At 40.1% G+C, this 12,500-nt stretch overlaps 1 long non-coding RNA gene across 1 annotated transcript in view; it reads left to right on the forward strand.

The window, feature by feature from the left end:
• LOC307252801 overlaps positions 1-12,500 on the forward strand; it is a 55,119-nt gene that overhangs the window by 12,889 nt on the left and 29,730 nt on the right. The gene's annotated exons all lie outside the window — the stretch shown is intronic.

Here is a 12,500-nt window from a genome sequence, read left to right on the forward strand (position 1 = left end):
TTACACGTCTTTATTGTGTGGAGAAAAAACACTGTACCCGTATTGGTCCGAGTATAAAACAACCCCGATTATAAGACGAACCCCCCTCAACTCAATACATTTTATTTATTTAAATAATGTACGAAAATAAAAACGCATTGAAAAAAACACTTTTCTTCATTGCAAATAAACAGTAGGATAGTGCAAATAGACCGAACTCTGATGTGTTCACTACAGACTTTATTCCTCTGCCCCGCTGTGATCGCTCTCGCTGTCATCTCTCCTATGCTCTGGTTCGGTGCATAGCGGGTCATCCTCGCTGCTGTCCTCGGCATCTGAGACGCAACATTTATTTAATGCTCATAGTTAATCACATAGCCTAGTGCTGAAACGAAAGCTATCAACGCCGTGGTTTAAGGCTGAAGTGATAACCGGGACACGTTACCATTGTCGAGGGGAAGCCCTCCGAGATCTCCGTTGGTTTCAGTTTACAGCTCACAAAGTGACAATCACCACCATCACATGGACAGCGTTTAAATCAAGCGTCTCATTCTTAAAATCATTAGAGCTTTGATGCAAATGATGAAATCTGAACATTACAGCAGCAGTGCTGGTGCGTAAAAGGACAGCGCAGTTGGCAATCTCTCCTCAGCACAACTGCAGCAGCTAAAAAGCCACAGTTGATCGCTCTGCCGATTCCTGCCTCTGACACGTTGACTGGCAACATAATGATTTGAGGCTTTGAATCGGCTTCGTCGATGTCCCGTGCCTCTTTTTTCTCTCCACACAAAGCGTTCTCTCTCCAAGCGCACAAACGCCCCGGCTGCTTCCGAGAGCACAGCCAGTGTTCCACCCTATTAAAAAAAGAAAATAAACACAAACTGGAAAACACGACCCGACTTTTTACGACCTATTTCCGCGAAAATAAAACCCTCTTATACTCGGACCAATATGGATTGTGTAATGATCAGACCGCCATTACATTTTTCATCTCGCGCACCCCCTGGCAGCAGCTCACGCACCCCCAGGGGTGCGCGCACCACACTTTGGGAATCCCTGGCCTAGTGCATACCCACTTTTTGCGCCACTGTCTTAAGTGCTCTTATAAATGATCAAATAAAAGTGCAACTGCAGCATTAATTAAATTACAGCTTATGTATTTTCAGTATAAAAAAGAAAATACTGTCTGTGTTTTGCCCAGCTCGATTTTTCTTCACAGTAATGGTGATAGTAAGACCTGGATGATGCCTTTTCAAATGCGTATGAATGTTCAACGTGTTGGCTACTGCAAACTACTTAAAAAAAATACTTAAATAGAATACGGAAGAAACTAAACATACAAACATTTTTGTTATTTTATGGCACTTTTGTTAAAAAGCCTTTTTGTGACCTATTTTTATTTACTTCCTTTGCTCTTTTTCTCGTTCCATACTTCTATCCCAAAGTCGACAAAGGCCATCTTTGTTTGTTCGGCTCAGAGCAGGTATGACTTACAAAGAACTAGAATACTCACACACACTCCTGCACAAGCACAGTCACTCAATAACACACACACACAGATTATACACAAACACACACTATCTCTCCTGCACACATACACACAGACGCTGCACAGGCATCTGAGATTTTCACAATAAAGATAAAATATTTTTTCAAAGATAACAAAAATATTTCGACTTTTGTTCATACTCGAGTCGACTATAATAATTAAATAACAAAAAATAATAATTACATTTGCAGTTTAAAGTAAAAAGACAGAGGATATTTGGACGCAGGGTGAGTATGAGTGGAGTCTTGTCATCATTATCCCTTCAGTAATGCCACGCTGGCTCCCTCTATTGGCCACTACATAATAATAAACTACAGTCAAATGGTAGTCTGTGTTGCTGCATCGAATCTCAGTCAGAACAAACTGAATCTATTTCAATGACAAAAATGTTTGCTGTTTGCGAAGCGGGTAGGGTGGTCACTGGGTTGCAGGGTCGGTGGTTGGATCCCCCGTCTCCCCGCCACATGTCCAAGTGTCCCTGGGCAAAGAGACACTGAACCCTAAATGTCTCCTGATAGTTAGCTTGCACCCTGCGTGGTAGCTGCTGCTGCTATCGGTGTATGGATGTGTGTGTGATTGGGTGGATGTGTACAAAACAATGTAAAGTGCTTTGGGTCTATGGGAAAAACCAGGGAAAAGTGCTATGTAAGTGGAGTCCATTCAGCATTAAAATAGATCCTATCTTTAGTTAAAAACAGATGTGCTGCTGCTCTCTGCACAGCTGACTGTCAAGCGTCATTCAAACTCCACAAAATGTCTCCATGGCGACCAGGCCAAGAGCTGCCGTAGCAACATGCAGTTACTGTGGCAACAACGGTGACAGAGCATCACTGAAGAACCAACATGGCCGTCTCTCTCTGTCAGTCAGTGATCAGAATAATAGTTCTAGATTTGTATTAACAGATCTATTGCTTCCTCCACATGTGTGTGTGTGTGTGTGTGTGTGTGTGTGTGTGTGTGTGTGTGTGTGTGTGTGTGTGTGTGTGTGTGTGTGTCTAAATGGTTATTATTATATACGTTTTCTAAAGGTTTTATTGTATACAGCTCAGGTCTGCTGAGGCCCAAGTGTCAGCATGTAACAGACTCTCTCGCTCTTACTAGTATTACATAGCCTATTACAAATTACAAAAGTGTTAAAAAAACTATATACAGTATAGCCCCCTACTAATATAGCTAAATAGTGGGGGGCTGTGTATGGTTAATGTCTTGTTTTAATTTCAAGTTGATGCCAAAGTTTAGTTTTCACTTCTATGTTGATGGTAAGGGTCTTTATAGGCCTAGGACAATTTCAGTTTGAGTGTCAAGAAACCAGACTTTTTTTTTTGGGGGGCGAGGGGGGGGGGGGTGAAAATGAATACCTTAAAACATTCATGATTCATTATAAAATCACTATTATAATATAATGAATGAGGTTTTTCTTCCCTCAGTCTTCCCTTGGCCCAGCTGTCCTGTTAATCCTAATCCTACATTTTACCATGTGTGATGTCACATGTGGGAAAATGTAGGGTTAGACAGTGAGAACATAAAACACTCTTTCTGCCTTTTCTCAGGCTAGGATGAACCAATTTCTAAATTATTTGCACATTTATACTACATACGATCTCAGAGTTCAATACACCTTCATATTTCCACTGGTTAAGTAGGTCTTTTACACATCACACCAGTCTCAAACCTGAGCACAGAAACATAACAGTGCAGTCCAGCTGACCAACAACAGACTTCAGATCAGCTTCAGGCAAATACACTTCTGATTTATTGCACACAATCCTGAAAGAAACAAACACAAATATTCTAAAACCAGATTAACAAAATCTGAAGAACATATTCTTAGGGGCTTTAAACATTTACCTCAAGAATATTATTTTTTTCTGTTTACTTTCGAGCAGCGGACCATTTTTGCAGTTATGTTTAAATGCTGTTATCTTGTGAGAAAGAAAGGTATTGTCCTCTTATACATGTAGTGAATAAACTTGACAGTTCCAGACTGCGGTGAAGTTGGAAAGATATTGACTGAAATTTGAACTTCCGGGATCAATAAATCATAAAACGTTATTAAAAAAACACAAACGATGCACCTTTACTCGTTGAAAAAAATAAATAAATACAGGACAATGATTTCAGCACTTGTGACACTTTCAATATATTGAAATGCTTGTTCAATGCCTAGTAGCTGTTAGCATGCTAGGTTCAAACTGTAGAAATAAAGCTGGTTTTATTATGCTCACAGTAGATTTTACACTAACATCTACATACACTAGCATAGCAGGATGTTGGTGAAAAGCAGAAGTAATCCATCAAAGGCAAAATAAAGGATACAGAATAGTCTATTTATAAAAAATAATAATATGAATATAAAATGTACTTTTTACATCATACAGTGATAGTTGTTTCTAGATTGTCCACAAACCAAAGTTACACAATATCTTTGGCTAAACACTACCAATAAGTTAGTATCAAACTTTATATTCCCTTTTTTTGCATGAACACACGCACACACACACACACACACACACACACACAAACACACAAACACACACACACTCACACACACACACACACACACACACACACACACACACACACACACACACACACACACACACACACACACACACACACTCTCTCACACTCTCACACACACACACACACACACACACTCACACTCACACACACACACTCACACACACACACACGCACACTTTAGAAAAAGAAACCCTTAAATATATTCCTTTTACAAGTCCAACTTCCTTTCTTCATTTCCTCCGAACCTCTCGACAGAATATGAAAATAAAAGTATATTTTTTTCTTATTATTTAACAAAGTTGCATTGAATACAGTTTCTTCATATAACACATAATTACAACATGATATTTAAACCCTGATTACACGTTTCTTTCACATTAATCCAGCCACCTGTTGCTGACAAAGATGGCTTTTAGTGGGGAGCCTGGACAATCAGTCATTTTAATTGATGTGAAAGTTTATGATTACACTTCCAAATTCAAGGTGAGGGTCTATAGTACAAATTTGATTTTAGTGTCAAGAAACCAGACATTATTATTATTATTATTATTATTATTATTATTATTATTATTATTATTATTATTATTATTATTATTATTATTATTATTATTATTATTATTGTTATTATTGTTATTATTATTATTATTATTATTATTATTTTATTATTTTGCCCAAAATGACCACCACCCAAATCATGAATTTTTGAAGGTATTCATTTTCACACACAATAAAAAAAATGCTCTGGTTTCTTGAACCTCGAACCACAATTGTTCTATAGACTCTTACCTCTTACCTGATGTGAAAATGAAACTTTCACTTCAACTTCAAATTAAAAAACAACTAATTCCCCATATATGCCCTCCCACTATTTTGCTATATTGGCAAAGATGTCGATATTTGTAACCAGTGTGTTGTTATGATCCTGTACTCAATCAGACATAAAGTGCTGCATGTCTAGCCTACATGTAAGACCTTTCTATATATACGTATAGGCTAACTGAGTCTACGTGAATGCATGGAGTTTAAAACAGTACATGCAGAGAAACTGGTGAAAGTGTTGACCAAAAAAGAACAACGGCATCTTAAAGGTGGAGTCAGCTATTCTGGAGAACTTGTCGTCGAAATTTATTTTTTGTCAAAATCATTGAATATTTCCTCGCGATCCACTACCTGTCAGTTCTGTGTGTGTGTGCTGAAAAACGCATTGTGTTAATACACAGCCTAGGCTCTGTAAACTGGTATGTTAACACAGTAGCTAGCAACAATGCTATATATAGGCTTATAGCTACGAAAATACAATGACTTGACACCAAATAACTTATCAGAGCCAAAGTATCTATGCCATTGTTGCTGCGGGTCGGTCATAGCCACTTTGTTTACATACCGGTTTACAGAGCCTAGGTTTTGTATTATCAGCAGATTCTTTTCAAGCAGACACACAGTAGGCTATGGACAGGTATCAGATCGTGAGGAAATATTCACTGATTTTGACATAAAGGGATTTTGACAACAAGCGTTCTCCAGAATCACTGACTCCACCTTTAAGAAGGACTTAGGTGCTGTTTGATCAAGTTCTGTCATTTTCGGATGTTCGATTCTTACATTTTATGGCACAGACACAGAGATGAAAAGGCAGTTAAACCAGAGAAGGAGACAAGGACATTTTTCAACATGGTGTGATATTACAATGTATAGTCACAGGAAATCTGGTGTGTGAAGAAACTGACCAACCCATCCAGTGCTTCTTTTTTTTTTTTTTTTACAATTGTTCAGAGTTTAGTGTCCTTTCTCTTGTACAATCCTTCAAAAACTAATTGTTCTAAGTCTTATAAGTCTTTATTTATAGGTTCTTGACAGGCAGTAGCGTTGATTTTAACTCAAATGAGATTAAATCAGTTTGTCCATCGATGGCGAGATTGTCATACTCACAATATCTGTTCCTTTGCACGATTTCTTGATAGTTTGTTGGTTGTAGCTTTGGGCATATATGTCAGTTTTTTCCATTCCTCTTGTAATCCTTTATAGGTCCAAACCACAAAACTGATACTTGTATGATTGCAATTAGAATATTTCTTTGTGTCCAACTGTAACTGCTTTAGGAATAAAACCATTGCTAAGGTGGTTAAAATGCCACTGCAAATCAGCACTATTACACACCGGTCTGCCTGACGTTAATCGTTTATCTGTGTTTGTTTATTTTTTCTGAACATGGCCCTAATACTCTTCTGCATAAAGGACCATAAGCTCTGTTGGCACGATTTCACATAAAAAACAAGCTTGTGGTATTGTGTGTGTGTGTGCGTGTGCGTGTGTGTATCAGACAGTAGTGACAGACAGCAGCGGGCTTGGACACAGTTGATTGTCGTTTTCCACTCGTGTTCCGTGCGTTAACAATTCTTCGACCGTCGTCCAATCATCGAGCAGTTTGCTGTTCCGCAGTCTGTTCTGCTTCCTGTGGCTGAGTTCCATTAAGGTTTGAGATGACAGTGACGCGTTAGGCTCCTCCCCCACGCCTCGACGCTCGCGCTGTTGCCGTGACAAAGCAAGATGGCGGCGCCGCTCCGTGCGACTGCAGTATCTGCCCGACCATCGCCCGTCATCTCCCTCGTCCTGGACTCCTGAATAAAATAAAATCGAATCACATACAATTTTATTTACACAGCATTTTTTATACACAGCGAAGGCATATAAGCCAAAAATATAACCCAAGTAACCTAACTTTTGCATCTAGAAATCATCTATATACTACTTATCTTATTTTATAATTTTACACTTATTAAGAGAGAAACATATTCCTCTGTGGCTTTGTTCGAAACAGTTTGTTCTATATTGTCAATGTTAGGACTTCCAGAAAAATGTTATTACAACAATAATTAAATTAGGGAAACTTTTTTTTTTTTTTTACTGTTTATTGTTTGTGATCATCTTCCATGTCGATGCAATAAAGGAATAAAAGAATTAAAAAAAATAGTTTTAAAAAGAATTTTGGGGCGGTTGAGTAGTAAAAGTTGCCTATCGATCCATACACAAAATCTTCCTGGAAATTCTCATCCAGGCATTTTTCGCCTACACAAACTAGCCTACACAACCACAACATACTCAAATTGACGTCAAAATTAGTGATGAGTAGGACGTTAGTAGACCGTTTCTAACACAGCCTGTATGTCTGGAACATATTGCAGAATTTGACTATATTGTTGACTTTACTTGACTTCCCAAACACTCACAAACACAACTGTCGTATTAAAACAAAAGACAAAACTCAAACTTGCCTCTCTCGCCGTCCCCTCTCACTTCCTCGTCCGTTGTGACCTCACTGCGTTCTCTGGCCAATCGGTAAGCCCGAGCTCGGAGCAGCTGGTTCCTGACTGACTTCTGATTGGACAGTCTGGATCGGGGGGAGGGGGGCGAGTGGAGTGAGTGGGGGCTACACGGTGGGGCAGCCAGTGTGCTGTACAAAGGAACTATTGCACTTTTAGGGGTAACCGAGCGATACCCAAGAGTCTGAATTCCACGCCAGTCTGCAGACACCCCACTAGAGCCGGACCCTGGGCTCTTAGAAAGCGAATCAGAATCTCTTCTACTCCGTGGAGAGCTCTGATTGGTGGGAATGCTTCTTGGAGAGCTCTGATTTGTTGAAGAATTATTCCGTGGTGAATTCTGATTGGATGAAATATTTCGTGGTGAATTCTGATTGGTTGACATGTTCCTCGGAGAGCCCTGATTGGTCAAACTGCTTCTGTCTATGCTGAGGTGTGTAGTGGGGTAACTAGCCCTACTCCGCGGGCCTAGCGTGGTGTTACTGGCTCCCGATTGGCTACTGTGGACTCTCTGTGGGTCTGGCATGTTTGGGTGACTGGCCCTACGTCGACTCTGGCTTTCACTCAGATCTGTGATGGTTTGACTTCGGGAGGGAGTTTCATTCATCCTGCCGGAGCCGCCATGTTGCTTCTGCTGCTGCTGCTCCAACCACAGCGCCCTCCGCTGGCAGGGCTCAGTACGGCACCCTGCAGACAGACAGAAAGGCATTAGATGTAGTATAAGGAAAGTATTTACTAACCCATGGAAGGGGTAGACAGACAGACAGACAGACAGACAGACAGACAGACAGACAGAGTATTTACTAACCCATGTTAGGGGAACGTGGTGAGTGGTGGCGGGGTAAGGTGGGGCTCCTCTCTGCCCTGTGGAAGTGAACTGTCGTGGTCGTGCTGTTACCCACAGTGCATCTGGAGGCCGGCGGTGATGTCATCAGCGTTGCCTCTGGGATGGACTCCAAATCCCAGCGTCCTCTCTGTTCTCGAGGGGAGTGGCCTATGAGTGGAGATGTTTTTTTCAATGATTTAAACAATGTTCCTGTAAACATGGCTTTAAAGCTATAGTGCATATCTTTTTCATATAAATGAATGCCGGATACATTCAAGCCATCGCCAAATGAGTTGACACAAAGTTGATTAAGCCTATCAGCTCCACAAAATGTCTTAGTATGGCAGCGTTTACAAACTGGTGTCGCCCTGGCACAGGAGCTCAGAAAAAAATCCAAAAAAGAGCCCAAGAAAAGTTTTAGTTGTTGTATTGATTCTACTGCAAAGAAATAACCTGGTGTGTGTGTGTGTGTGTGTGTGTGTGTGTGTGTGTGTGTGTGTGTGTGTGTGTGTGTGTGTGTGTGTGTGTGTGTGTGTGTGTGTGTGTGTGTGTGTGTGTGTGTGTGTGTGTGTGTGTGTGTGTGTGTGTGTGTGTGTGTGTGTGTGTGTGTGTGTGTGTGTGTGTGTGTGTGTGTGTGTCTACCTGAGCGTAGATGATTGTGTGCGTGGATCTTATGCAGTCGCCTGTGCTCCCCCGTCCCGGTACTAACGCTGTGAAAGCCCGAATCGCTCGGTTCAGATGAAATGAGAGATTCTGAGGAAGAGGAGGATCCTTGGGAGGAAGGGGTGTGGCCGGGCAGTGATGACATCGCGTCTGTGTCGACTTCAGACAGCGCCCCCCTGTGGTGGTGGTGGGGGGGGCTGTCCGGGCCGCATCCCAATCCGCTGTCCAGTTCACTCAACGGCAGATATCCCAAAACACGGTCGGAACGCCAAGCTGGGGGGTAGTCGGACTGAAGGGGAAATGAAAGACAAGGAATTTAAGTTAGATTCAAAAGTGAATGAATACCCCCATAGAGTCTCAGTACTCTTCACAGCAGACCCGGGTTAGAATCCAGCCCGGGTCGTTCTCTGCATGTCATTCCCCTCTCTACCCCATTTAATCTTTGACCCTCCAAAAACTGTAGAAGAAAAAAATTCCCAAAAATAATCTTAAAATAAAAAATAAAAGTTAAATGATCTACCTGTCTGGGGAAATTATTGGGATCCATTTCTTCTGCGTAGCAACCGATCAGACAACCCTCGGAGTTCGGCTGGTACGGCATCATGTCAGGACCCTGGAAAAGAAAACCAAAGGTTACATTTTTACTCTTCTACCATAGAATAAGAGTAATATCTTTATATACGTACGTTTTATAAAAATTAAGAATTTGAAATGGAATCAAATCAAATAGTGAAACATGAAATAAATGAGCACATCAGGGTAGAAAATGAGTGATGGCTCGCAGCAAAATGCCCCTGAAAATGTTGAAATTGACTTTGGAATTCATTTGACTGGGACTTTTTATGCCACTGTTAAAAAGATAATAATTTTTGTTGTGATTTTAACAGTAGGCTATTTATATGCATTTGCAAACCCAGACTTGAAAATAGACACCTAGGCATCAACAGCAGAATAGTTTGACTGACCGGGTAGTCGAGTCTGTCCAGGTGATCTAGGCTGTATGAGACGCTGGGCAGGTAGTTGCTTGCTTGCTGCTCATTGGACGATGGGTGCAGGTAGCTACTGGGTGGATACACATCCGGCGACATCACCATATGTCCGTTGGTGGAATATAGTTCCGGTGAAACAGTCATGTGACTATAGTAAGGCCTGTGGAGTAAGGAAATGAACAGGTCATGTTTTATAGGGAAGTTATATCTTTGTGGAAATAATAATAAAAAAAAATCGCCATCAGTCATTTTTTACAGGAATATCTTGAATAAAGTAATTTTTTTATTGAGGGATTTTTTTCAAACTTTGCACTTATGGCCACTGTGACTCAAAGATGAACTGAATAGATTTTGGAGGTCAAAGGTTACTGTGACCTTCCGTATTGCGATCTCTCAGTGACCTTGTACCATATTCTAGCTTGTAAGGAGCTTTAACCTTCTGTAAAGTGTAACTAAACCCCAAAAGCACTTTTTCCAGCTTACAACCAATTTATAATAGAATGTAGTATTGTTGTTTATTGTCCCAGGTCAAATTTTCCACATTTTAGTACAAAGTATATTAATTCAATGTTTTGCTTACCACTAGTGTACGGCATGCCAGTATTTCCAGTCTTAAATTATACTGCATTGAGCTCTAAGGGCCACCATACTTAACCCAAAAAGCTAAAATAAAAAAGGAAAAAGCTCGGGGCGCTCCGGTGGTGTAGTGGATAGAGCGCGTACCATATTGGCTCCGGCCTTCGTTGCAGTGGTCGCGGGTTCAAATCCGACCCGTGGACCTTTACTGCAGGTCATCCCCCCTCTCTCTCTCCCTCTGTCTCCCCATTTCAACTCTGTACTGTCTAATAAAGCTTGGAAATGCCAAAAAATAATATTAAAAAAACAAATTGAAAAGCTTTGCTCAAAACCCCAAAGCTTGTTGCTATGTCCTTAGTAAAATCACTCTGTCCTTGCCCCAAACACACACACACACACACTCACACTCACACTCACACTCACACACACACACACACACACACACACACACACACACACACTCCACCTACCCTGGCTGGGCTTGGTCTCCCTCCATCAGTCCCATGGCTCTCAGCGCTTCCCAATGTCTTTCAGTCGGTACATTGCACTCGACAGCACAGTGAGAACGCCTTTTCCTTTGGCCACGCCCCCTTCTGCCATCCTGCATCGTGATTGGCTGACCGTACTCATCCACATAGTGCACATTCTCCTCCCGCTGTCTGTGGTGGGAAGGTTCACGAGTCTTGGCCTGTTTCTAGAGGAAAAAATTACAAAAAATTTAAGTTTAGACCATGACCATTCTCGCATGAAAAATAAAATAAATGGTAACGCGAGATATTGTCGGTGAAAAGGGTAAAATATCTTCATGAAACTTCATTTTCCAGTTCATTACTTACAATTTGGGAATATCTAACTGATTATGTTAAGATTTGTATCTCTTTTAAAAACCATACAAATCCTGTTTCTAGTATAGAGGAAAATTGACAAAAAAACTACTGTAGGCTTGGACTCTACTCGCATAAAGAATAAATAGAATGTTAAGGTGAGATATTTCAGGTGAACAGGGTAACATTTCTAACGTATAGATAACTTCATAAGACTTTGCCAGTTGATTTTACTCACAATTTGGCAATATTTAACTTATTATTTATAAATTTGCGTTTCTTTAAAAAACAGACAAATCTAGATGTAGAATAAAGCCAGAGTTAAAATCTGTATTTCATGTTTACAACATATTAGTGTGCAAAGTTTTACAGTACAGATTTTGAATACAGACATTTCTCATTTTATGAATAAAAAATAAATATGTACAGGTCTTAAAAATGCATTTTCAGAATGTTATAAAGAAGTTAATGTCTCATAAATCAGGCAATGAACAAGATATGAACAAATCCTTCTGTAATAACCTTCATAATAGTGCTCAGAATGATTATGGAAAGTTTAGCTGATCTTTGTGCTTTAGAAGTTGAAGTTTTTGGTTCAGACTATTGAAAGAAACTAATGTTGAGATAATGTCCGTTAAAGATGGTTGTATAGGAGAAATATACAGACACAAACAGACAAGGTTTAGTCAAACACCTAAATGTACATTATGGACCTTTGATTTATACTAGTATGAAGGAAGACATGTTATGAAAGAGAAATAGACACAAAGGCACGGTGGGAAAAGTGGGAGTTTAGCCTCCAATTCAAGGTCAGTAACCTCTTTGGTTAATGCGTATTTTTGACATTCATGAATATAATTGTGTTTCGTAACGTGGCATATGACTCATTTCACTCACGCTTTATATAAAAAGATTGAGCCATTTAGAATTTAACCAGGAGATGTCATCAAAGGTGTGTTATTTAGTTAATGGTAAATGGACTTGACTTATATATTGCTTTTTTTTCGTCCGATTTCCTCAGCCCCAAAGCGCTTTACATTTCTTACCACATTCAGCCATTCATACTCACACTCATACACCGACTGCAATTAGTGTTAACAGCTGCTAAAGTTCTACATAATATTTACAACATAATACAAACGGAAAAATAATAATAGAAAAAAGGAGACTCGTTGTCAACTTGTTTCCTTATAGTGTGGGCCCGTGTATAGGTAATTATTATTTTTTTATTAAGTTGACGCAAAAGTTTGG

The sequence above is a fragment of the Ammodytes marinus genome, assembly GCF_949987685.1.
Source record: "Ammodytes marinus genome assembly, chromosome: 7".
In the NCBI taxonomy this organism is placed as follows: Eukaryota; Metazoa; Chordata; class Actinopteri; order Uranoscopiformes; family Ammodytidae; genus Ammodytes; species Ammodytes marinus.